The 27831-nt window shown below is 46.0% G+C and overlaps 1 long non-coding RNA gene across 3 annotated transcripts in view; it reads right to left on the bottom strand.

Annotated features, from left to right (window-relative positions):
* Positions 1-27735, bottom strand: part of LOC144115738 (uncharacterized) — a 38745-nt gene extending 11010 nt beyond the window's left edge. Inside the window, exons 1-5 of one of the 3 annotated variants that reach the window (XR_013311522.1) lie at positions 27632-27735; positions 23654-23715; positions 21143-21280; positions 15388-18875; positions 4642-4888 (exon numbers count right to left, since the gene is read on the bottom strand). This is a non-coding gene — a long non-coding RNA (uncharacterized LOC144115738). Of the gene's footprint in view, positions 1-1648; positions 4889-15387; positions 18876-21142; positions 21281-23653; positions 23716-27631 lie in introns of those variants that run through there. The other 2 variants (XR_013311524.1, XR_013311523.1) reach the window with 2 other exon arrangements.
* Positions 27736-27831: the final 96 nt, after the last annotated feature.

The raw sequence follows: 27831 nt of genomic DNA, 5'->3' as shown, positions 1-27831 counted from the left end.
TGATTTACCTCAGTGCATTTCTTCTAATATATGCATGTTTGCAGACAACTGCATCATTTAACACATCTGACCAATCTGCTCTCCAGAACGATCTAGTCAGCATTTTCAGAATGGTGCAATAATTGACTAACGACGCTAAATGTCAACAAATGTAAATGCATGTCCTTCTCCCACCGGCGCAGTCCCTTTTCCTTCCGTAACACAATTCTTAACACACCCCTAGAACTGGTGCAGTCTTACAAATACATACCTGTGTAAGCCTATCTCATGATTTGTCTTGGAGCACACGTCACTAACATTATCTCCGCAGCTAACAAAACCTTAGGGTTTCTGCAACGCAATCTTCAAAACGCTTTGGCACATGTACAGTTACTAGCTTATAAATCACTTGTTAGGCCAAAACTCGAATATGCGTCGCCCATCTGTAACCCGCACCAAGCATATCTCGTCAACGCATTAGAATCAGTTCAAAATCGCGCTGCTAGATTTATTCATGCATCTTACTTGTATAACATCAGCATTTCATCTCTAAAAACAGAATCCTGTATATCAACGCTTTCGACGTCGCATTTCCAGCCTTTCACTGTACCACAAGGTCTTTTTTTCATCCCTTTATCAAGCGACATACATCACAGCAGCAGCAAGCATATCTTACCGCAGCAGCCATCCACTTCAAGTTGCACGTCCACGTGCCCGGACCACCAACTTCACTGCCTCATTTTTCTCCTGAACCCCCACCGACTAGAACAGCCTTACCCACGAAATCGCTACTACCTTTCCTTTTTGCAACTTCTGTATGACTATTTTTTCAATATTATTTACCATGATCTTTACAGTATGTATAAGAACCCACCCCATATGTAATGCCCTCCGGGGGACTTTTTAAGGTAATAAACTGAAGTGATAGAGACCACACATGTACACAAGTTGTTTAATTTGATGCACATGAGTTGGTTTACCTGGTACTATAAACAAACAGGCAGCCCTGCTGCTGCTGAACAATTTCCAATATATGTAGGTTTTAGTAACAACTGCACAAGTTCTGCACACGATGACACTGCTGCCTTGCAGCACATGCTTCTATCATCCCCTTGGAAGCTGAAAGTCCTATGGCAGTGCACATAAGCTTTGTATTTTATGACAACGCACTTTTAACTTTTTCACCTTTTTTTGACATGATCATTATCTTGCACTGAAACTCGCAATTTATTTTGTTCTGAATTTTGCAAATAATTTTTTTATTTTGATCTGAAGTATTATATGAAACCCATTTTGTTGCTTGCATATTGGTGTGAATACGCAGTTCGCTTGCTTCTCGCTTGTAAGTTGCAATTTCTCCCACCAATCTGAAGGTGTTCACAAGAACGCCCAATGAAGGTGGCTAAAGTGGTGTCTGCTTTCGTGACAAATTTTTCTCTATGCATCATTTTGCTTAGAGCAGTTCTAAGCACTGCTGCAGGTTGGAGAGATACCAAAAGCCACACGACAGCATAGCTGACATAATGTTTAACTCGCACTGCCAAGTTGTCTTAGCTCTGCTCACACACACCACACATTCTGCAACCTGCCTCAGTGGACAGGCGCTTGCAGCAGTGAATTTTTTGCAAGGTGGATGGAGCTTTCGTAAGATAACACAATGCTTACTTACCTGCTGACTGGCGTGGCAACCGCGCAGGTTTTACTCAAGCACGCAGGTCTTGGAAGACTGCATGAGAAGGTGACATCAGGGTTGAAATATGCGGATGGCATTGTGGTGCTTCGGTGACACAAGTTGCAATTTCTCACACCTCTTTGAAGATGATCGCAAGTGCTCCCTCCCCCACAATGAAGGTGACACCGTAGCTCACGTCATGCTTTACTCGCACTCCCAAGTTGTTGTAGCTCTACTCACACTTCAGTTTATATTCTCCAACCTGCCCTGGGACTTGGCAGCCTTCATGCGCATGTGTGCTCACTGGATGAGTGCTTGCAGCAATGAATTTTGTGCAAAGTTCGATGGAGCATTTGTAAACAAATCACACAATGCTCACCTACCTGCCGACCGGCATAGCAACTGCGCGGTTCTTAGTCAAGCCCACACGGCCCCAGAAGACTGCACATGAAGGGGACGTCAGGCTTGAAAAATGCTAACGATGTCGTGGAGAGGATCCCTTCTTGTTTGCTCATCTCTGAGCATGCACAATGGTTTATTATATTTAATTCATCTTCCATTAACAGTTTTCTTTTTTCCACTTTTAAATGTCCCGTTTCATTGGTTATGTTTTACTCGATATTATGCTACTTATGCTTGTTTTCTAAGTTACTTGCACTTATGTTGCTTGAATTTAGGGACACTGCGGACTTCATTCAGTTAATGTTTTCAGTAAAAATGAATTCTCTTACCTTTTCTGGCACTGTTGACATTCGTCTTGCAGCAAGACTCATTTACTGCTGAGAAAACTAGATTTAAAAATAACTCCTGGCATCCTTACCAAAAAGGATGGGGTGCCAACGCTTTGAAGTGAATGGTGGCGTAGTGTAGCCTGTGGGATCATCAACGACCAAAAACTTGGTGTCGATGCACACAATTTACTTGCAAAACTGGCTGCTGATGGCAACACCTGTATTTCGTTTTTTGGGTTTTCTAGCTTGGAAAAGCTCCTTCCTCGGTGAAAGTGGTCTCTTTGTGATTAGAATATGGTACCCTACTGATGCAGGCCAAGTTCTATTTGTCCTCAGTGCCCCTTTAACATATTCACAGTATTCCCTGCTGCTTTCATGCTCCAAGCAAACATTTTTGTTAACACTGAAATGGTGCTCAAACCGACACATGCTTATAAACATAGCTTGCAAAGCCTCCATATGGCATGTTGTGTTTACTGTGTACTTGCTCAACCAGTTACTTAAAACTGCATTGTTTGACTACATTTATATTAGTTCAATGCAAGTGGTTTCCCTGTCTGTAGGTACAGTAAAGGCTCGTTGATTCGAACTCGAAGGAGACCTGTAAATTGTTCCAATTAAGCCAAGTTCGAATTATCGAATGGTTGCTAGAATGAGCTGTCATTGCACCCCGCCGCGCGGGCAGAAGCTGAAGCAGTCACATCTAGACTCGTTATCGTGAGCTAGACGTTACTACACGCTTGTGGTGGGCAATTCTAAAAGTTAAAATTCATGCGGTCCTAATGGCAAATGAAATAAATTGATCAGCCAGTTATGCACCAGAAACGAGTACTGGAATGCATTCGTGTGAGCAGCAAGCTTTAGTGCTGGAATATATGATGCTATTTATGCTCCAAAACATGTTTATTATGGGGAAGGGTTGTCAAAATTAAAAGTAATCAGCTAAGTGCATTTGCTTGTGTTTCTACTGCCGCGACTCCAACTGCATCATCTGCAGCTTGCCCAAAGCTCCTGTGCAATGTCAGAGTTCTCACTGACAGAGAAGTGGTGTGCTGCAACATCGAACGCCGACGCTACTACACGTGCACTTGGAGGTGGCATAGTCTCGTCACCACTGTCGGCTGTTCTCATCACACGTGAGCCCTGCGGCGTGTGCTGAGAGCATGCAGCCTCAATTGTTGGTGTCACTCAAGGGCTTCACACTGCTGTCCATGTAGCTCGCAGCACCAACAAAAAGCATGACTGCGGCGGCCAAACCACCAAATTGGCCAAAATGTGTGTACACTATGTGATCGCAACCCAGCGACCACGGCCCAATGAAAACCTGGAACGGCTTGCGTTGAAGCATCAGCGGTGCAGGCGAGTGCTCCGGCAACGAAAGCCTGCTACGGCATGAACCGGAACGCGGGCCTCATGCACTGGGCTTTTTTTTTCTGTTTCAGTTTTCCATCTCTAGTAATTTTGAAGCATGTTTTACTTGCCACGGGTCAACTTCTCAACTTCTATCTAGGGAGCGGTGTCAGCCAGGGGCTCCTAGTTCGAGTTAACCGTAGTGGATGCCGACTTGTTCGAATTATCGGGAGTGTTCCCCCTTGAAATACAGAGGGCTCTGCCGGGACCCGCGCATCAGTTCGAATTAACGAGCTTTTACTGTATTCACCAGAATGGAGAAAGTTGTAATGGCACAGGTCATGCTGCTCTGGGCGAGCACCCCACATGAATGAGTCGTGGACAGATCACGGAAACGTCGTACCGAGTGCCCTGATAGAAAAGTTTGCATTCCGCACCTGAGAAGAAACGTGCAGAAATGTCATATTATATTTACTCAGTTTACAGGTGTAAACAATATGACACATATAGTGAAGCAGATATTATGCCACTGCGCATTATTTAATACTACTGCAACACACTGATCATCGATTTTGCACTTTTTTTTACTTGTGCCACACGGAGCACTGTTCCTCTTGTCAGCTGAGTGTTAATACATGCTCATGTTGGCTTACTTGCAAGTATTGACATGTACAGATGCAATCACACTTCTTAAGAGTCCACGCTCGGAGCTGTGCAGAGGAAATAACACAAAATTCTAAAGCAGGTATTGAGTTTACTAGTAATACTAGCACTCGAGCAGAGCCAAATGAACATGTGAACAGCACAGGCAGAAGCGCCTTGCCTATAGCAGAGAAGCTGTGGTAGGATTTCACTTCATTTGCTTTGCAGCACATGGCTTGCTCTAGGAAAACGTCATCAGGTCTGTACTGACATACTTTCCTTCATTTACTTCACTTACTGTTGTGACTACTACATCATTCACAGCAAAACACATCATAAGTGTGGGAATTTCAGAATGCCATATCCTTCCCAGGCCGGTGAGGTGCACCGCAGGAAAGCAGACGCTTTCCTCCCTCCCCACGGGTGAGCAACCAGGTCAGCTTGAGAACGCTGCGCCGCCCCCTTCCTCAAATCGGCCGCAAGCACGCACTGCCAGGCACCTCCGAAGCGGTCACTGATTGGGCAAAAGAGACAACGGCAAGTGCACCGAGCTCAGTGGGTACCAGCCTTAGCCGGAGGAGACAACAGTGAGCTGAGACAGCGAGAGGACGTCAGGCAAAAACCTCCCACCTTCCCTCTTTGTTGTCGCCACCTTGTTCCGTCAGCAGCATGACCAAACCAGACTACAAGGGTCGCAAATCAAGCATCCAGCAGCCAACAATTTTGGGAGAACCCAATAAATGTCTGGCCCTGGGCAAAGCGTCTTGCTCCGTGTTGTGTTCTTATTCGCATATTCGCTGTACCGCCGTGAGAACGGCAGCACGTGGTGTGCGATACCAGAAGCTCCGAGTTCGTGGCCTTGACCTCAAAAGATACCCAACGGCCTAGCAAGAACCCCCACGTAAGCAACAAACTGAATGAAACTTGCTGCCCATGTTTCCTTGAAGCAGGTAAACTGCCACTAACAAAGCAAGTGCCTGGAACGTCTGAACTTACGACTCAGAAATTAAATTTCACTGTAAACGCAAAGAAAAAGCATTGGCGTGAAGCATCACAGTGTCAAAAAGTAATGGTAATTGTGCATGTCCTGTTTCTATGTCCCGCATGCATCTTGTTTGTGCTTTTTGTACTGTACTGTACCAAATAGGCTTCTTCAATAATGTAGCCCTGCACTGCTGAAAGGTACAAATACATGGGAATGTAATGCAGTTATGCACGCAAAGTGCCCAGTCGCTACCTTATTTATTTTGTCTTTTCAATGCCACGTGGCTATAAACCACACAGCATAAAAGACTGAACTCCTGTCCCTTTGCATGTTGTGAGCATTTGTTTATTTTTCAAAAATCATGATCGTGTTATTCTTTATGCTTTCCCGTTGCAGTCACATTAGTTAAACCGCTCTCTCCAACAGGACGTTTTCTCTTTAACGCAATGATAAGCACACATAAGTGTGGCACACTTGTTTGGCAATGACGGCATGCTTCTACTGTCAGATATAACTCAAAAACGAAGCGGAAAATAGCCCTCAAAATGGGCTCTCTAGTCAATGTCGTCGACCGATTCTTATGATGCCATGGTTAATCCCCTTAACCTGTTAGCATGATGTCTCAGGGGCTTGCAGGTGCAAGGGGGGGATTAACCACAGCTTAACCCAATTAACCAAGGAATCATGAAAATTAGTCAACACCACTGGATGGAAGGTCTCCTTTGAGGGGCATCTGGCACTTCATTCTAGAGATGTATCTGATTATGGTTACAAAAGAACAAAGAGCATTGAAGAGCACCATTACAAGGCTGGTTACTGTCGCTCTTACTGCAATGATGTTCAAGGCGTAGTATCCATTGTGGCAGAAATGCGCTGGCCTGTTGACATCAGATGATGCGCTGATGCAAACGAGTCTCGTCGATGGCATAGATACACCCCCGGAATCTGCTGCCCCGAGCTTCAATCTCTCCTGTGCAGTTGCCAGTTCCACTGGAGTTTAGGGTACTTATGATGGTGTCAGTGACTACGCGAATGCAGCAACTAACACTTACTAACTAACAAAAGTTAATCGCAGGCAATCCCCCCTGGAAGTTGCCTGTGGCGTAAAAGTGGAGTGCATGTAGCACCTCCAGCTCCATTGTCAAAGCAGTGTTTGTGTAGGAGCGCTGCCTCAAGATCTTGATAGTTCACTGCAGAGCCACATCACCAAATCCTTTGTGAGCCGGTAATGCCAACGAAACATTTCGTCAAGCATATTGAAGACTTCACGATACTCTCGATAACACCTTTCCCACTGCCTGCCCAAGACAACGGGCAAGGGAGACCTTGCAACGGGCACGTCCAAAACAAATTCGACCATTGTATGTCTCTGTAGAAGGCATGGACTAATGATCACTGTGATCGTGATCACCCCATACCAGTGGTCACGTACCGTATTTACTCGCATAATGCTCGCACCCCCCCCCCCCCCCCCATTGACTATCAAAAATTGGAAAATTTTTTTTTCCTCGCATAATCATCGCACCCACAAAATTACTGCCGCGAGCCGTCTGATCGTCGTAGCGATCGCCATCTATTGACTGTGGCCACAACTAACTGCCATGGTTGGGCGCGCGTGCTACTAGGCGGCGGTACTGTGCTATCGTCCGCACAAGGAAGACCTGCAGAAGTTGTTAGACATATGCAGTACAGAGGGAGATAGATTAGGCTTCAAGTATAGTAAGGAAAAATCTGCAGTCATGATATTTAATGAAGAGGGCGGCAAGCATAGAATACAAGAGTTCGTGCTAAATGTAGTGAATGAGTACAAGTATCTTGGGGTGTGGATAAACAACAGTGCTGAGTATCTGACAGAGCATGAAAAATATGTAATGAATAAAGCTAGTAGGAATGCAGCTGTCATTAAAAATAGGGCACTGTGGAAATACAATAGGTATGAGGTGGTAAGAGGGATCTGGAAAGGGGTGATGGTCCCTAGCCTGACCTTCGGTAATGCGGTCCTGTGTATGAGGCCAGATGTTCAAGCAAGGGTAGAAATTAAACAATGGCGAGTAGGGAGGTTAGCTTTGGGAGCACATGGCAATACACCAAATCAGGGGGTACAGGGTTATATGGGATGGGCGTCTTTCGAGAGCAGAGAGGCTAGCAGTAAGATAGCATTTGAGGAACGATTGAGAAAGATTGAGGAAAAGCAGTGGGCTAGGAAAGTTTTCAATACCTGTATGTAAAGAATGTTGACACGAAATGGAGAAAGCGAACTAGAAAATTGACAAGCAAATATCTGGACAGCAGTAAGGGGGCAAATCAGCAATTATCGGTTAAGAAAAAGGTTAAAGAAACAAAGAGAGCTCTGTGGAAAACAGGGATGCTGACGAAATCGGCACTGGGAACATACCGGACCTTTAAACAGGAAATTGTCAAAGAAAATATCTATGATAATTATAGGGGAAGCTCTTTGTTGTTTGAGGCCAGGACTGGAGTTTTGCGGACTAAGACGTATAGAGTGAGGTACCATAAGATAGACACTTTGTGCATTGCGTGTGGAGAGGAGGAGGAAACGGCTGAACACTTGATACTTTTCTGTAAAGGGCTTCACCCTACAGTGGAATGCAGCGGGGCTGACTTACCCAAGGCATTGGGGCTTAGGGATAGTGAAGGGAAAGTGTATTTTAAGAGGTTAGAAGTAACCAAGCAAAGGTTATACGATTGGTGGCTAAAAGCAAGACAGGAGTAAAATTTCACAAGACATGGCTAGGTGGCTTGAGCCACCGCCCGATTTAAAGGGTTCAGCCGTATCCATCCATCCATCCATCCGCTGCCACCGCCGCTACCGCTCATCCACTCACCACCGCTACGCCATTTTGCGAAGGTGTCTCCAGCTCTCCGGTGTCTCGTAGGCCTAGTTTGCCTTGTTTGCATGTTGCACCATGCTCTTTGTGCCGCTTTGCCATGGGATGCTACGCAAGCTTAACAGCTGCTTTTAAGCTAAAAGCTATTGAGTATGCGTTGGAACATGGCAACCGCGCCTCCAGCAGACACTTCGGCGTCAACGAGTTTTGCGTCCGGTATTGGAGACGGCAGCACGACGAACTCAAGACGACTGGTAAGACGCGCCAGGCCTTCCGTGGACCGAAGACTGGGAAATTTCCTGCCGTCGAATCCTCTTTACTGGAATATATCAAGGCTCGACGAGCGGATGGGTGTGCTGTGTCGATTGATTTGATACGGAACCAGGCGCTCGTAATCGCAAGAAAAGAGGGCATCCCGGTGCAAGACTTCCGCGCTAGTAACGGGTGGGCCACACGATTTATGCGGCGCGATGGACTCTCACTCATGAGGCGAACGACGCTTTGCCAGCGCCTGCCCGCAGCCTATGAAGAGAAAATAGTGGACTTCCATCGATTCGTTATCAGGATCCAGCAGGAGAAAAACTTCTTGCACTCCCACATAGGGAACACAGACCAAACTCCGCTGAATTTCGATATGCCCAGCAGCAGTACAGTTGAACAGACAGGCGCTCAGACTGTGCACGTCAGGACTACAGGTGCCGAAAAACAGAGGTGCACGGTCATGCTAGGCGTGACGGCGGACGGGCGGAAGCTCCCACCGTACGTCATTTTCAAGCGGAAGACCCTCCCGAAAGGAAAGCTCCCCCCTGGTATACACGTGCGCGTCCAAGAAAAGGGGTGGATGACCGCGGACCTTATGGTGGACTGGGTGAAGACTGTGTGGGGGCGGCGATCGGGAGCGCTTCTTTTTCCGTCACTCCTCGTGCTTGATAGCTTTCGGGGCCATCTTCAAGAGTCGGTTCGGGCGAAGTTCAAGGAACTGCGCACGGACCTGGCTGTTATACCCAGCGGCCTCACATCAATGCTACAGCCTCTTGACGTATCTTTGAACAAGCCATTTAAAGATAACGTCCGGAGGCTGTACGCAGAATGGATGGCCGAAGGTGAACATGCTCTGATGCCGGGCGGCAAGATCAAAAGAACGTCCGTGGAGCTGCTGTGCAGCTAGGTATCAGAGGCATGAGGGATGATTGATGTAAACATGGTGGCCAAAAGCTTCAAGAAAACAGGAATTTCGAACGGCCTGGATGCGACCGAGGACCACCTGGTGTCGGACGACGAAGAAGCATCGGAAGATGAAGAAACCATCGATTATAGTGTCGACACGGACTCTGATGAAGAGTAGAATTGCCTGCAGGACGTACGCAACGCGAGTAGTGACGGGGAGGTTGCGCGCGGCAAATAAAGTGCTTTAGCAGCTTGAGCTTACGTTCACCCTGTACTTTCATAACGAAGGTAAGTTATATTTCGTTTTCGTTAAATTTACAATTGCGGACCTGACAATCCTGATCTTGCACCCATTCATCTTTGTATTTAACACTCCGAAACATTTGCTTGAAAATTTTCCCAGCATAATTATCACACCCCCAAACATCGCGTTGATTTTCAGGGAAAAAAAGTGCGAGGATTACGCGAGTAAATACAGTAGTTTGTGTTGCAGAAAAGTAGCCAGCGTCCTCAGACAACAATGTTTGCAACCTAAAACAAAATATGTCGCCGCTTCATGTTTTTTTTACTATTCTAAGCACAGTTTTAAAACAGTAGTTCAGTTACCGCTTCAAAAATTATGAAATTAAAAAAAAAGTGTAAAAACGATAAATGCCGTCATCTGCTACTATTGGCACGAAGAACGAAAAACACTGATTCCTAAGGTGCGTACATGTGGTGCAGTAGCGCTGCTAAGCAAGATGTATCATGACACGTGTGTTGGAACGTCCGGCAGCAGCTACGGACAATGACAGAGCAAGAGGGGATCCTTGACGCAAAGAACCCCGTACTCCGGCCGTCAAGGGCAACCTAGATTGGTGCTCAGTAGAAGTGAGGTGCCGTACTTCAGTGGCGCGAGCAGCGCTGCGGAGATGCGTGTATTCTGTCGTGCAAAGAAACCAGCAAGGAGCCGAAACGGTGCTAGGACATTTAAAAGATCGATGGCAACTTTGCACATTCGTTTACCAGCCAGAATTGACATTTAAGGCATTCGTTGGCAAACACTCATCAGACTAAAGGAAGCACCTGGCATATTTTGGGCTCGCGCCGCCACTAGCGAAGAGGCTCCTAAATCTGTGCAGGCAAGCAGCACGTCATGTATGCACTGTGTACTGTGAAAGGTACATTACTTCATTGAACTGAAAAATGGCTGTCATAATTCCACTTGATTTCTCCCTTTTTGGAAATGCCCTTAATCTCATTAACTTTGCAGGAAGTGAACACACAGCACTTGCCAAAAGCTTATAGACAGCTACGCTGCTCCTCTGCTGCAAGTTACTAGAATGTCATAGGTAAAACAAAATTTGTCACGCATAGCCCAGCAATTCCTTTCTTGTAAGGCAACAGTTACGCACCTACAGCAGCAACAGGCAGCTCCCTTCAATGCAGCAACATTACTTGTAAAAGAGAAAGGTTAATGTCTGCAAAGGTGAAAACGTCTCCTGGAGAGTGATTGGAGAGGACACTTAAGCTCCACCTTAAAAGTATGACATGATAGCGTAATGGGTTAATTCCCATATATGCAGAAGGTCATTCTCTACTTTGCATACATACATCCCTGGAAGTCCACATAACCCTCCTGATGCAGTGGTGCAGCGGTTAAGCAATGCATCACTGCCCTGCTCCAGGTGCTCCCAGCGGTGGGCCTTGTGCAGCTCAGGCTGCAATTCCTGAGCAACCAGTCTTTAACACGTTCACTGCGTCGTGGCCCACCGGTGGGTCACGCAACGCAGCCCAGCCGTGATGGCGCAAACAACGAGGCGCTTCTTGCAGTGCGGCCACGATATGCTTCCACAAATGCATGAAAATGCGTTTACACTATCATTTCACAGATGGCGGTAGAGATATAAAGCGCGCCTGTATTTATTGACATTGGCGCTTGCAATGCGTCTGATGATAAAGGTGACGGCTATCAGGAAACGGTACAGAAAATGTTCCAGCTACCCGCTCCAGCCTTCTCTTCGGGCACTTTCCACATGTGCAACGCACTTTTGAAAAGCGCTCACACTGTGTGCAATAGCTCAGCTGAAGAATTAGTCTGTCCTATTCGCAATAAATTGGCTCACTCTCAGTGCCAAGCCTCGTGGTCTTCATCCTTGTGCATTCCATTTTTTACGAGCATTCAAAAATCGTGATGGACTTTCAAAAATTCGACGGAGGTACAGAAAACCGGAAGAAAAGACCCCGCGGTGAAAGGGGATCCGCCGGGACACACGACAGCCCAAATACGTTGCCATCCACTTCTGCGCCACAACTTTGCTCTAGCGAACGTTGAGTGCTCAAGCAGCGACGATGACAGCCTCGAAGAGTTATTTGAAAGTTCTTCTTAACTGTAGGATGGTGAGTCAAGCGTTTGCCGTGAAGCGGTATCTGAGGATTCGGAAAAGGGTGATGTTCAGGCTGCATTACCTGCCGAGAGCTGGAATGCGATAGCGACTAGAGTTAGAGCGATGTCGTATTCGAGCCCTCCGGTGCTAATTAGCCACCCGACTAGCAACGATGCTCTCAGCTTATTTTCTCTTTTTTTTGACTGATGACATTTTGGACATGATGGTTCATGAGACAAACATGTGTGGGAAACAGTACATATACTCGAACGTCCTACAAGATGGGTCTAGTAAGGCTTCCTAATCTGCAGCACTACTGGGCAAGAAGGGATATGTACGGCGCAAACTGTGTTCGCCTGAACATGGCCCGCGACCGGTTTCTGCTGCTACTAAGGCTCTGGCATTTCGCAGGTAACGAGGAACCGAGCGCACAGCAGGTTTGCCTCTATCGTATTCGACCCTTGATGGAAAAAATGAATCGCAATTTCTGCTCAGTGTTTGAGCCAGGCAAAGAGATTGTCATTGACGAAACGATGATTCCGTGGCGTGGGTGCCTCGCCTTTAGGCAATACATCCCTAGTAAAGCCCACAAGTATAGAGCCAAGCTATACAAGGCCTGCACGAAGGAGCGCTATACATTGAAAGTGCAAATATATGCCGGAAAATGTGGCGACATAGTGGGCATGGGGCATGCCGAAGAAGTAGTAGTAATTTGATGGCTGGCTTCACCGGCTGTGGTCGCACACTTTTCGTCGACAACTTCAACGCGAGCATGCCGCTTGCGTCACGCCTGTTGAAAGATGATACATTTTTATGTGGCACTCTCCGAGTGAACCGAAAAGGGCTTCCGAAATAAGTAACACAAGCTACAGTAAAAAAAGGGGAAGTTTTTAGTCTTGAATCCCACAACGGCGTAAAGGTGCTGAAGTGGTTGGATAAACGGCCCGTTCTCATGATGAAAACGGTTGCTGAGCATGATGCCAGCCTTTTTGATACCGCAGAAAAAGGAGAAAGGGTGAGCCGATCATGAAACCGCGCACAGTCCTCGACTACAACGTGGCGAAAAAGGGCGTAGACTACAGTGACCAAATGACGTCCTACTACTACTGCCTACGCAAAAGGGCTCAAGTGGTATAGGAAAGCTGCGGTGGAGCTCATCGTTGAAACTGCAGTTGTGAACGCATGGGCTGTCCGTTCAATGGTGGACGGTAAACCGTCGCCAGTCATCGAATTCCGCGAGGAGTTGTAACGCGCACTCTTCGCGACAGCTCAAATTGAGACCGAAAGGACACGCGGAACAAATCGCGCCCATACGCTGGAAAAGGCCGATGGACCTGCACGGTCTGTCCGAAGGAGATGTACTGGATGCTATGCATCACTGAGAGCTCGCAGAAGTCCAGAGCAGGCAAGGGTAATGGCGAGGAAAGTTGTTACGATTTGCGCAAATTGCGCGGGAAGGCCATTTATGTATTTGCCATGTTTCAGTCTTCTGCACGAGTGCAACTCCTGAACATAGACTACGTTTTAGACATCGTGAGCTGGTGGCACGAAAGACGTTGAGTTCCAAATGCTGTGATTTGAACTGTTTTTTTTTCTTCCGAAAATAATGCTGAAAGTACTTCAATAAAATGTCGAGTTGGAGGTCCTGTTCTTGAGTCTTCGTGCTTAGTGAATGCTGAAACGCAGGGTCACGTGGCGTTGCCCCACAAATGGGAGCTGGTCGGTGGGTAGTAAACGTAGCAGGCAACGGCTTCAAAACGCAAACTCTTTATTGTGGAAACTTGTGCATGCCCAAGAAAAAAGGAATAGAGGGTGCGAGAGCAACAAGTGCTCTGGCACTTGTTCGGACCAGAACGACCGAAACTCTTGGCCGCGCTCTAGTTGCATAAAGCAGAAATTTTGTAGACAGAAAGGACATCTTTGAGAATGCGCTTCAGGGCGTTCACTGGGCATGAAGCGAGAAGAGTCGCGGTAATAAATGACTCGATAAATTCTCCAGATGCCGTAAGCTACCATTATACATTTTGTTTTTATGATCAATTTGCTCCTTTACGTCAGGTCATTATTCATCGATGACGTTGACATGCCGTTCAAACGTCCGTGGGAAGCGACCTGACTATTGGCTCATTGGAGACCGGACCTCACTAGTGGATGCACCTTGCAGCCCATATTGAACCACAGCGCTCAACGAATGGCGAAGGCTATCGTCAACGTTGGTATCTGCTGCTTTTCATTTCTGTGATTGGTCGACTGCTGCTTTCGTCTGATGATTCCGTCAGGCTTACGTCACGCGAAGTGGAGCGGAAAATGAACAATGGATTCTTATAAAATGCGGCCCCAGGGGATGCAACTTCCAGGAAATGCACGGGAAACTGAACCACGTGATGATTTTCTGCGCTAGCATACATGATTGATGTAGCCCGCGCACGCTGCGACCGAAAATGCCAGCAGAGCCATCTTTCAGCAGGCAGAAAAAACAGCCTCAGAAGTGTGCCCCACCGGTGTGTCACGCCGCACCCGAGGAAAGCATCGGGTGACCCAGCGGTGGGCCACGACGCACAGAGATCAAAACTATGATAAGGGGCTACGCAGTGAACGTGTTAATGATGCTGCAAGGTCACATGACCTACGTGGCCTACCTGCCTCCTATGTTGCTCTCTGGGGACCACCTGCCAGAATCATGCTCGTGATTTTTCGCTCACAACGCTGACACCGGATTTTTTGAAGAACGGGGCCTTTAATGCTCTCGCATTAAAATGTCTTGTCTCAACATTGGGGTATGGGACGAACATGGAGGTGGTAAGTGAAGGTGGAAGGTAATGCCTATTGCAATTGGCTTCATACAGTGTGCAAGACAATTGCTTTATCTGTTTCATGCAAGTAATTATTATTGTAATGTACACATACATACACGCATTAAATAGTGTACATGCCACATAAAGCCTGAACGTATCTCAGGGTAAGGCCAATGAGCTAAAGGGAAATAAAAACAACTGTGAAGTACGGACACCACAATTAAGAAAAAACAGCAATGTGACAAGAAAAGCACAAGCATGCACAGCAACAACATAAGACAGAAAAGAGGCAAGAGATGCAAGGCTAACCCCAAAGCACACTATTTAGGAGAGGCAGCAACACACAGGCAAAGGTTCACTAATGCCGGATGATAACAGTGGATGATGTGTATCAGATTTGTCAAGCCTTGTGCACTCCACCAGCAATCTATGAAAGGCTTCAGCAATGTTTCTTGCCTGATACGCCAGTGTATGACCTTCCTTCTCTACACTCCTGACCACATACACATAGGGGCCATTGTTGGTTCTTTTTGAGCAGTGTTTCATACTGCTGTTTGGCAACATTTACACCGGACACTGATGCAATGAAAACCCTGTGATGCCACTAGTGTGCAATGGAGTGGAGTAATACTCAGTGAGATGCATTCACTTTCAAAGTGGTTTTCTGTTTTATGCATTAAAATAAATATGTACCCTTTACGTACGCTCAAAACATGACATCTGCAGTCCAAAGAAAGGCACCATATTTGTAGATATTGGAATGTCAACAAAAGCCTAAAAAGACACGGAAGACAAATTGAGGTTGCTCTGTAACAATAGATTACCACATTCCAAAAAAAAAAAGTGCCTACCTGTAATGAGAATGAAGCTTGCGTACAGCTCATAGATTACTTCTTCAATGAAGCAGGAAGGCAATTTCAGTCTGTGACTGCTGAACAAAAATAAAGAACACTTAAGATGTGCAGTGGCGTGTGCACATGGGGAGTGAACTGCTTTTTTAGCATGATTAAGGCGGTGTGAAACATGATAGGCAAGTATGACACCTAGGGTCGTATTCTGTACCGTTCTCAATCATCAAACGGGACTAACACGCTCACAATGCCACATTATTGCCCTGCTCCTATTGGTCGGCCTTGGCCGACGATTTTTGCGCGTCACTGGCAGCTGTTATTTACGTAGTGAACACGGCTGAAGTGATGATGTTGCGCACCTAATCATGCGGACTTAAAACTGAGAGCGAAAAAAGTAGCTCTTAAACCGCTCACAATCTTTGTGAGCGAAAATGGCAGCGAAAGTGGCGGCATACTTTGTAATACGCTGGTTGCGTCGGCACGAGCAACAACGTAGGAGAGTGCACGAAGACGCTTTTGACTTGCCGGACGAGTTGTTTCGGCGTGAGTTTCGCCTGGAAAAGGACACTGCGCGGCGGTTGTGTCAGGACCTTTGCGATGAACTGGGAGGTTTGCGAGCAAGTGCGGTGTCAGTGGAGCGGCAGGTTCTGTGCGTGCTGCGCTTTTTTGCCACCGGCGGTTTTCAGAGCGCCATAGGCAACGAGGGCAACATCGGCGTATAGCAACCGACGGTTAGTAGATGTGTGCAGCGGGTTGCCGAAGCCATCGTTAAGGCTAGGTCGTGGAATGGGTGGGTTCGCTTTCCGGCGAGCCCCCTAGAAAAGGTGGCAGAAAAGGTGGGTTTCCATCACTACGGCAGCATCCCCGGCGGTCGTTGGGTGTGTCGATGGCACACAATGCTGCACACATGGCAGCCTTCTGGAGTGCCTCAAAGGCTACTACGCCTTAAACACCATGATAGTGAGTAGACTTCATCTGCTGTTTTTGACAGCATGTGTTCGCCTGCAAGTCCAGGCCGCGACAGCGGAAGTTCATGCCTAAGCTTGTGTTGTACAAGGTGTTTTCTTTCAGGTCTGCGACTCCAACCTTCGCATCCTGGCCTTAGACCCCCGCTGCCCCGGCTCGTGCCACGCCTTCTCCTGGCGCTACTCGTGGCTGCGACGTGAGCTCATGCGAGGCAAGTTGGAGGGAGAGTTTCTTTTGGGTAAGCAGTAAGAAAGCCCCGTCTTGGTTACATATATCGAGCTACAGTGGTCGGCAAGCACTGAAGCTACAAGCGTGCCAGTTGCACACGCGCCTCATGCGAGTTTTCGCCCGTGTTGTCACCGAATGCAGCAGAAACACGAGGCACATAAAGCATTGTTGAAATGCTTGGTATTTCAAGCCTAAACCAAGCCAGAAGGCGTTTGTACAACACTTGCGACGTACTGGAATTAGTGAAACGTTTACTTCAATATGAGCTTAAAAAAGTGTCCTTATAGCGGTGTGTGCCTAAACATCTGTCATGCATTGAATACACGCCCAAGAATGACATGTTCAGCAAAACCTGGCAGTGGGCTACTTAATCTGAATCTTCCATTGTATTGTAGGGCATACTTGAAGGCTGTTGAGACCAGTAATGGCAAAGAACATTGTTAACAGTGCATCATTCTGGTTACGCAGGAGACAGTGGGCAGCCTCTGGAGCCTTGGCCTTTAACACCTGTGCCAGGCCACAAAGTGCATCGTCTCCAGAGGGGCTGTACAACGTGGCATACGCCTCAATGTGTTATCACAGCTCGTGCAGGCAGGAAGGCCACTTTTGCACATAAGCGTACAAACATGATACGCAACTAGTGCAATGTTCAGTAAGTAGTGCATAATACATAGGCTGAACATTGACCCTGCAGTTCTTAACTGGATCCATGGATTTCTTTCATCTCGTGTTGAATTTGTCAGCATTAATAATGTTGATTCCTCTACTGTAGCTCTTGGTGCTCGGGTTCCTTAAGGGTCAGTACTTGGCACCCTTACATTTTTTTTGTCTTCTATACTGCAGTGAATTGCCATTCCAGTCTGGAATGTACTCTGTATCCTGAGAGTAGAATAAATATCTTTTGCCAAGGAGCATGCCCGGAGGAGGGGGAAGACAAGTGAAAAAACAGAGAGGATGCTAACTGGGCCCCAGCCCCCCTGGCAGATTGAAAACTCGGCCCCTATGACAATGCATTTTCACGACTGGAAATGTACAAAAAATGTGAATGTCACAATTGGCCATTATCACTAAATATGATAAACAGTGCAGCAGGCCACACACAGCGAGCCTGTGCCAGGGCCATCCGCGCCACCTGGTGGAGTAGCTAACACTACTCCGCCAACCTCAAAGCAGCCTGCGTTGACCCCCAGGTCAGCGGGCCTCAAGACCTCTTCCCACAGGTCGAGGTCTAACTCAAAAGTCAGCATGCGTTCTGCACGGTCGTCCAGTGCCTCTGCAGAGGCAACGGACACGACCCAGGGCAGCCCCGTGCCGTCCACGTCGGACAAACGGCGGAGCTCCTTGAATCAATCAAAAGGTTTGAGGCTCCGAGTCACAGGGCCAAATCAAAGTTCATCTAGATTTATTTGCACACACGCACACAACATTAAGATGGCTTTCATAATACACTAGACCTGTAGAGGTCTCGTAAATAACTATAACGGCATAAAAGACATTTTAAACACAATTTCCCCTATTGCTTTATGTGTGCAGAAAACCAATTTAGGACCCCCTCAGCACACAACGGTGCTAAAGAAATATGCCATCTTCCACCGTGACCGAGACAGGGCGAGCAGACTCTCGCGAGGCATAGCCATCATTGTGCAACCTGGAGTAGCAGCTCAAGAGCTCAAACTGAAAACTAGATTCGAAGCCGTAGCAGCCACTGTGGTTGCTTACAAAACCATTACACTTTGCTGTATACATCTTGAGCCACACCTCGAAGTAACACAACATGAATTAGAGAACCTTTTAGAACAGCTACCGGAGCCATACTTGGTAGTTGGAGATTTTAATGCACACTTTTGTTTTTGGGGCAGTGTGAAAACTGATAGCAGAGGTCACATCATAGAGGATTTCATACTATCCAGCAATATTTGTTTATTAAACACTGGTAAACCTACTTAATACTCAACTAGTTCAGGAAACATGAGTGTTTTAGATTTGTCTTTTAGCTCTCCATTAGTTTTTAGCGATTTTAAATGGGTTGTTTTAGACAACCCATATGGAAGCGATCATCTTCCTGTTGAAATCTGCCTGTCATCCCCACCATCAGTCACCCCGACAAAACCACGGCATTGGAAGCTCGATTTAGCAGACTGGCAGCTTTTTAGAACAGAAGCCACGTTATAAAATCTTAATGTCAATGAAATAAATGAAAAGTTCACAAATTGTATTCTTGCAGCCACACACTTGGCTACCCCTCAATCTTCAGGAATAGTACAACGCAACCATAAAATGCGGTGGACACGAGACTGCAAAGAAGCAAAAAACAACAAAATAAAGCTTGGGGTATATTTCGCCGATACCCCAAACAGAACCTTACCAACTTTAAGGGAACTGAGGAGAACTCTATCAAATTTTTTTTGTTACCAAATTTTGATAGTTCGGCATTTCATGGCTTTGTTGCCGCTTGTCCGGGAGCGAAACAAGCATTTATTTCAAAGAAATTTGGATTCGAAGTTGAAAGTTTTTCCCGCCACTCCGATTCAAACTCGAGAACTCTTATGACGTCACGCAGACCTCTTATGACGCCATAGGACCGAGTGACATGAAAGGTGACATAAACACAGATTCCGTGATTTCTGGTGGCTAGCGGTGCAGCCTAGCAGCTGCCGAAATGAAGGCTACCGCCGCCGCACGTTGAAGGCATCTATCGGGGGTCGCTACCATCGCTTCGTTTACATTTGCACCGGCGTCTTGCCATCGTTACGATGGATCCCGTTCCCGAACCCGACGACGAAGTTCTCGCAAAAACTCCGGCCTGCATTTCAGCGACCTCAACCCCACAGAGTGTGCGATGCTTTTGAGGGAACATGGTTAGGTCAGGTGTCGGTGGGTCATTTCCCCCTTCCGCCGTGAGCAGCCGTTGGAGACTAAGTATCATAACCCCAGTGCGGGGAGTCGCGAGGGCCAGGACAAGGTCGGCGCGTTGCTCCCATCGGAGGCTGGCCAGGGCTTTGGGGCCAACGGATTGTGATTCCTTGAACAGCGCGGTTGCACGGTGCAGCATGAGGCGTCGAGGTCTCCCACGGTTGCAAGGGCCAAGTTATTTATTTATTTTTTTGCCACAAAGAACGGATGGGTGCTCAAGGGCGGTCGCGTTTAAAGTTGGCGGCTTGTAACTAAAGCAGACGCACGATGCTTCAACGGCTTCCGCTAGATCCAACGGGTCTACTGGATCAGGCTCTCTCGCCCACTTGCATGTACTTTCAGATGTGTACTGTGAATGGATTAAATTAGCCGAGAGCTCAAAAACAACAACTCCGCCCAACTGCCAAAGCTATTTAATTACGTCACAATGCACACCTCGCCGCGGAGCCGAATCAGTCTGGGCGGGCCGGCGGCGGCTGGTGTAGTCGGCGCGAAATAGAGACATGCTCCAAGTCTCCGCCAGTGCGGTCAGACGTGATGGCGCCATGCAGCGCGCGTGCGTTACTCCGTAGCATAAACGCGCCTTAACAGAGCCTGCGCTTAACCGCTAACCAACGTATTCAGTGGTGGCATCTATGGGAGCCACTGAAACCCCCGCCCTTTCACAGAATAAAAAAATAATCCTGTGCCGAGGCCTGGAATCGAACCAGGGCCTTTTGCGTTTGAGGCAGAGATGCTACCACTCCACCACGGCGGCTCAAGGTATACCCATCAATAAAGGCGCATCTAGTGAATGCACTCTTCCGATGCAGAAATCTCCACGCTTTCGCTACGTATATCCTGGCCTAACAGACCTAGGCCATCAGCAATTTTTCTTAACTGCCTTGTACCTTGTCTCCCGTCCCTAATAAACAATTTCCGTTAAGTAGTTTGAAGTTGATTGGCATAGCTGGGAATGTTTTGCCGGGTGAGCGCGTGAAGACACAAAAGTTCTTTATACTGTGAACTGCCTTGTACGATCATCGACCATCGTGCCATCATAGTTTTTCATCGACCGTGGCGATCATCTGACCAGCCTTAACAGGCTCCTTCAAAGGTTAACTAGCACTTGAAGTGGCACTTGCAGTTCCTCTGCTGTCCGGCGCTTGTAAATCAATGCGCATCACAAACAAAACCACCGGGAACGCAAAGATTATAGAAGCGAAGCGCCATAGAAAGAGACTCCTCTGGCCGCCTGTAGCGCCCCCAAGCATCGGTTTTCTTTGCTTCCAACATTCAGATTGTCTTTTGTCTGTCTTCCTTGTGTGATAAAAGTGCACTATCGGTTTCAAAACAAAAATTACTTCAATATTGAACCACGTAACATTCCTTTGTCAGCCTGAGAGATTCGCGCCCTCCATGTAGGAAGGAAAATTTCTCCAAGGTGGTGTCTCTTGTCCTATGACGTCACCACGCTTGTACTTGCAAGATTGGCCTGTGGCGGCGATACCTGTATTTTGGTTCTTGCTATTTTCTACCTTACAAGAGCTTTGTTTTCAGTAAGAGCAGCGTTTTTGTGATCAGGAGCTGGTATTCTATCGATATAAGCCAACTTCAATTTCTCCTCAGTGTCCCTTTAAAAAAGCAAGAGCAAAAGCACGGTACATACGTCGAAATGCCAAAAAATCACCTTGGCAGAGTTTCATTTCCTCGACAAACAGACAAGTCTCGTCTAAAAAAATGTGGGAGGCAGTACACAAACTGGATGGTTGCTGCTCTCCGTTCACAGTTCCTCTTCTGACAGCCCCTGGCGTACAGACAAATATAAAAGAACAAGCTGACATATCAGGTGAACCTTTTTCCACTGTATCTAGTTCCTGTCACTATACAGAATCATTTTTAAAATATAGAAACACAGCCGAGAAAGAAAGACTGCCGATAATGGGCAGTGCTCACGAAGCATATAATAGCCCATTTACACTACAAGAAATTAACAGCGTACTTCCGGTAAACAGACTCCATTAGGACCAGATGAAGTCCATTACGATATGCTCAACCATCTGTCTGAACCCGCTGTAGACTCACTTCTGAAATTTTTTAACAAAATATGGCTACCAGGAGAGATACCGGAGGCTTGGAAAAAAGCCATTATTGTACCGTTGTTGAAGCCGGGAAAGGTACCTACCTCCCCTGGCAATTACAGGCCTATAGCCCTAACAAGCGTACTTGCCAAATCCTTTGAAAGCGTCCTTAACATTAGATTAATGTTTCTGTTACAATCCCGTGATCTTCTTGACAACCATCAGTGTGGGTTTAAAAAGACGCGCTCTACAACCAACCATCTAGTCCGCCTAGAGAACACAGTCCGAGAAGAATTTATACACAAGCAAGATTGCCTTCCGGTATTTTTCTATTTAGAGAAAGCCTATGACACCACATGGAGGTTTGGCATACTGCGGGACCTTGGAGACCTCGGCATCCGCAGTAGAATGCTGAAATGCTTGAGTGACTTTTTGACCAACCGTTCATTTCAAGTACACCTGGGTGCCACTCTTTCCAAGAATTTCATTCAAAAGAACGGCATGCCCCGGAGTGCAATTTAAGCACCACACTTTTTATAGTAAAAATGAATTCCCTAGAAAAAATAATTCCAAAGTCTATCATGTATTCAGTCTACGTCCACGATCTCCAGAGTGCTTGCACATCCTCCAGCATTACATCGTGTGAGAGGCAAATACAGCTGACAGTAAATAAACTAACAACATGGGCAGATAAAAATGGTTTCAAGTTTTCTACGCAAAAGTCAGTAGCTGTTCTGTTCTCACTTAGAAGAGGACTGCACACTGGTCCCTCCCCGCATATAAATGAAGTCGCACTACCAGTTAAAGATGAGCACAAATTTCTGGGGGTAACTTTTGACAAAAAGCTCACATTCCTACCACACATAACCACCCTAAAAAAGAAAGCTTTTAAATCTCTGAGTATACTAAAAGTACTCTCACGGAAACACTGGGGTTCCGACAGGACTCGTCTTTTACAGATTCATCACTCTGCAGTACACTCTAGATTAGGTTATGGATGCATAGTTTATGGATCAGCGAGGTAGTCGCACCTTAAAAGGCTGGACCTAGTACATAATTTAGGTTTGCGTCTTTCCACCGGTGTATACAGGATGTCACTCACAAAGCAGTCTTTATGTGAAAAACCAACAAACCATCACTTACAGACAGAAGAACCATGCTCACATGCTCGTACATTTTAAAAATCCGCTCGATACCTAAACATATCTGTCAGCAAATAGTCACAAAGTGCCCATCAAGAACACTATTTAACAACAAACCATTAGCTATAAGGCCACTTCTGCGTTTTGAAGAGGTGTGCCAAAACCTCGGCGTACTGGATACATTATCTGGCATTGCTCGAAGACAAGGTCCACTGCCTCCATGGTACAATTTTTCTGCAATCTGTGACCTTACTCTTGCACATTTCCATAAAAAACAAACTCCACAACAACATATAATACATGAAGTCCTTGCCCTAGAAGAAAAGTACAGTAGTTTTATATATTTTTATACTGATGGATCAAAAACAGATAGTTACGTAGGAAGCGCAGTGTTGCGAGGGAATTCAGAGGAAATATAAGACCACCACAGTGTTCCTCCATCTTCACTGCAGAGTGCTACATAGTATGTGTGGACATAAAAAAAATACTAAGCAAGAACCTCAAAAACGCTATTAACCCAGACTCCTTAAGTGTACTTACAGCTCTCCATTCTAAAAATGCAAGCACCCCTCTGCTTGGTTACATCATACACAATATAGTAACTGCCACAGCTCAAGGACAAAATATAAAACTGTGCTGGGTCCCGAGTCATGTGGGAATAAAAGGCAATGAGAGAGCAGATTTGTGTGCTGCAAAAGCTCGTGGCAAGGAAATAAAGAAAGTAAATATACCGTTTAATGACTGCATGAATTAATAGAAAAGAAACTAAGGAAAAATTGGCAGTCAGCTTGGAACAGTGAAGTAAATAATAAACTGCACTTGGGAAAACCAGTTTTAGCTGAATTTAATTTAAGTCGTGTGTGCACCAGGAAGGTTTCAAGGAAGTGATCTTATGCTGTCTCTGAATAGGCCACAGGCACCTTACGCACAACTTCCTACTAACAAAACAAGACAAACCTGTTTGCCAAGAATGCGCAGATGAACTCATGGTTAACCACATTTTATTCTCTTGTGTGAAACTGGAAAAAATCAGAAAAAAAGTACTTCACTCAATTTTATAATGAAAGCATGTCTTTTCATCCAACAATGCTTTTAGATAATGCCATTGTTAACACACCTTCCGTTTTTGGCTTTTTAAAAAAACCAGGGGTACTTGAAAAACTGTAAATTTTGAACCACTGCTTTGCTTTATTACACGATACACCTCAGTCACTTTCTCATTCCTGAGAAGGCTGAGGCTTTTTATTTGATTGGTTGGGAGCCTCAAGATCCTTGCCCAGCCAAGGTTAGCCGCTGAGGCTACCTGACCTTCTGTAGGGCTTTTACAAATAGCCATTTCCAAATTTCTTCTGCTTTGTTATTACCAGACAGTACAATCTTATAGGCCATCTACACCATTGATAATATTTCACATTTGTAAACATTCTACAGGAAACTTATTCTATTCCTTGATCTTGGCACATGGTGGCCTTAGCTGTCTATGTGCCATAAAACCCAACACAACATGCATTAACAGATGAGGTGCTAACTATTGAGGACATCTGTCCCTACATGGGTTGGTGGTTCTATTTTTACTAGGCCCCCAGCACAACAGCAAAATGGCTAAATGGTCTCCGCTGCCTTGATGGAAAGCAACATTGATTTTACATTCTGAATCTACTGAAGATTTCAAGAGATGCCATAAAACAAAGCATTAATTTTAGTACCTTATTTTTAATCTACATAATGTAGCAACCAGCAATGGGAAATTAAGGACAGGAATTCTTAACATTCAGAACTGCAAAAGATATACAGGGTGTCCAGGCTAACTTTAGACATGGGTTAAAAATAAGATATTTGAGGTAGGTTAGCGAAACCATTTACATACAGCTACCAGCCGGCTTGCGCATCTACGCAATTTTTTGTATTGCTATAAAACTAACACACTACAAAACATTAGTGCGGCCAAAGCTAGAATATGCATGCGCAGTATGGGATCCCAGTCAAATCACACTAATAAACACACTTGGATCCATTCAGAATCGCGCAGCACGTTTCATCGTATCTAACTATTCCTGTCACGCCAGCATTACTTCCATGAAAAGCACCCTTGCCCTACCGGACCTTTCTTTGCGCCGTAAATGTTTTCGACTTTGTCTTTTCCATAGAATGTATCATCACAACCCTGTATAAAAGGATCATCTTTTTGCTTGCCCATCATACCTCTCCTCCCTTTCTGACCACATGTTTAAAGTTGCTGTTCTATTTTTCAGAACAAAAGTGTGTCATAATTAATTTATTCCCAAAACCAGCGCAGACTGGAATGACCTTCCTCCCTCCATCACTGCCATTTCTGGCTAACAATTTCAAGACCACTGTATTTTCTGCCGTTTTGTAAAACAATATTGTATAATATGCACTGTTTATGTTATGTACCATTACCATTCCTTTCTGAATGTCTTCGGGCCTGGAAAGTATTTGAAATAAATAAATAAATAAATAAATCAAGTAGTAATTAAGATAATTTTTCTAAATGTGCGTAAATATTGACTTTAGACAGCAGGTGTTAATAGCAAAGTTGGAGAGCACCTTCAAAAACCCCCCTTCCATTTATTTGTGATAAAGGAAGCCTCATGTATATCTTTTTTCCGAGCTCCAAAGAAAGCCCGCAAAATACAAACAAAATCGCGTGACTAGCGCATTCCCGTGCCACAATTGTGCTGCTCTCAATTCTGGCTTGAGTGAACGAAATCAGCTGCTGGCATGGCACGACGGCCCCATTGCTCCGGCAGGCCGATATGTCGACGGTGGTTGCACTGTCACGCACTTGACAGCTGCTGATTTCATTCACTCAAGGCAGGATTGAGAGCAGCACAATCGTGGCGTGTAAATACGCTAGTAAAGCCATTCTTTTTGCATTTTGCGGGCTTTCTTTGGAGCTCGGAAAAAATATATACGTGAGGCTTTCTTTGCCACAAATAAATAGAATGAGGGCTTCTGAAGGTGCTCTCTAACTTTGCTATTCACATTTGCTGTCTAAAGCCAATATTTATGCATTTAGAAAAATTATCTTAGTTGCTAATTAATTGCAAAACAAAAAGTTGCCTATGAAGCGGTTGGTAGGTGTACGTAAGTGGTTTTCCTGCCCTACATCAAATATCTTCTTTTTTAACCCTTGGCTAAAGTTAAGACTGGACGCCCTGTATAAATGGCATGTAATGTCCCACACCACCATGCAGGCTCTGCGATGCATTGCAGTGCATATTTATGTTCGGTTAATTCTGTGCATGTAAGCAAGGTTCTTTTGCATGGTCCAAAGCCCCAGTAAGTGAACATTCATAGTAGCTGTGTCACTTGCCCATCGAGGCCCTGGACGCACATTAGTAGAGGTTTTCAGCTGCATATTCTCAGTGCATGCTTGCTAAGGCATAATCCATGCAAGCAGAAAGAAAACAGTAGTACTGAAAATGCAATACATTTGTCATGCAGTTGCATTTTATCATTACAGCCGAATTAAAATTTAGTGCTTGAGACAGTTGTTTAGCATGCAGATTTCTTCAGTAACTATGCCATAAGCCACAGCAATTATTGAACGAAAGCTGTTCTGATCGGGACATCTACCGAGAAGAAAGCAGATTGTGTGCCTAGGTAAGGTTGTGAAGCTGGTAAGTACACAAATTTTCTAGAGGACAAACTCAACGTGCTGCATGTGTCAATTTTAGCACAGCAACTAAAACGCGTTTTACCTTGCTTGCAAGCAACGGTAGCTCACGTGCTACCGCGCGGCAAGGAACCCTAAGCAACTCTGATGCAGTGCAGATTAAAGCTTAGCAAAGACTAGAAAAAGTACTAAAAATTGTAATTTGTGGGGTACGTGCTGGTGCGACACAATGTCTGTGAAGGACGCCGTAGTGAAGGGCTCTGGGTTAATTTCGACCACCTGGGAGTCTATTTCACAGAACACTGGTGCCTTTCGCGCTTCGAAGTTCATCGAAACGCGCGGCCGCGGTATGGAACCCGAGTCGTCGGCTCAGTCGCTCAGCGTTCTGAGCACTGAACCGGCGCACCAGGTGTTGAAAAAGTACCGAAATTACTCCAACGATTTGCATGATATAAGCTCTGTTCGCAGCCGTTCTGCTACAAAAAGCGTACCTACGTAATGCTGGGCTGCGGTTGCTGGTAGATCAGCTCTGCTCGCAGCCGTTCTGCTACAAAAAGCGCTCCTACGTAATGCTGGGCTGCGGTTGCTGGTAGATCAAATATTCAGCCCCTGACAGCGCGAGACCTCTAGGAAACTGTTACTGTAATATATGTTAGAGAAAACTGTAGGGGCCACACTGTACAAATAACGACAGACCAACATGCAGCGAGTGAATGAAGCGTCCTAAACCATTATCTAAACTTAAGCGCAAACAGACGAGGCACGCCGAAACGTTCGCACTTGCATCGCTTTTTCGCCCTTCATTCGAATATTGAATCATGCACGCAGAGCATGCTGGCCTTTTTACTCTTCATTCGCGCATATTAACACAGCACGCGCCGAATTCAAGCTTGTCAGCACCGCAATTCAGAGTAGCCAGCATGTCTTACGGCTCGGCAATGTGGAAATGCACGTTCTTCGCGATTTTAGCGTTCCGAGAACTTTTTCGGCTCCTGCACAGGAGCAGCCGAAATAGTACGGAGCATGCTTCAATGTGTAACTTTTCCCGCGGCGACCGCAGAGAAGATACGCATTTTTTTTTTATCTTGTGCTTGTATTTACGCGATCGCACCAGCAGCAATGGCTAGCCCGTGTATAACGCGCGGACCATATTATGACCGCACTTATACGAAAGCATACCCCGCCCTCAGTCACTCGCATTCGATCCTCTTGGCACCCTCTCTCTCTCTCGAACCAGCTGTTAAATATCAGCTGTCGCTTTCGCTTAATATGCTACACGTTCGCGGTGGCTTTACCTGGCAAGCAGAGGCCTGCACCTCGCGAAATGCGGTACGAAATAAACTCCGCGTCACATTGTACAGCTTCTCCGCAATGTTTGTTTACGTCTCTCGGATTTGTGCTAGGCTACAGGCTCGTTTTGACTTGCAATGATTATCGACTCGTGAAGTGGTGATGCGAAACTGCATTTTTGTTTAAAAATTGATACAAAAACAAC

The sequence above is a fragment of the Amblyomma americanum genome, chromosome 1, assembly GCF_052857255.1.
Source record: "Amblyomma americanum isolate KBUSLIRL-KWMA chromosome 1, ASM5285725v1, whole genome shotgun sequence".
Taxonomy (NCBI): Eukaryota; Metazoa; Arthropoda; class Arachnida; order Ixodida; family Ixodidae; genus Amblyomma; species Amblyomma americanum.
The sequence above is the reverse complement of the archived record's forward strand: the minus strand, read 5'-3'. Positions and strand labels throughout refer to the sequence as shown.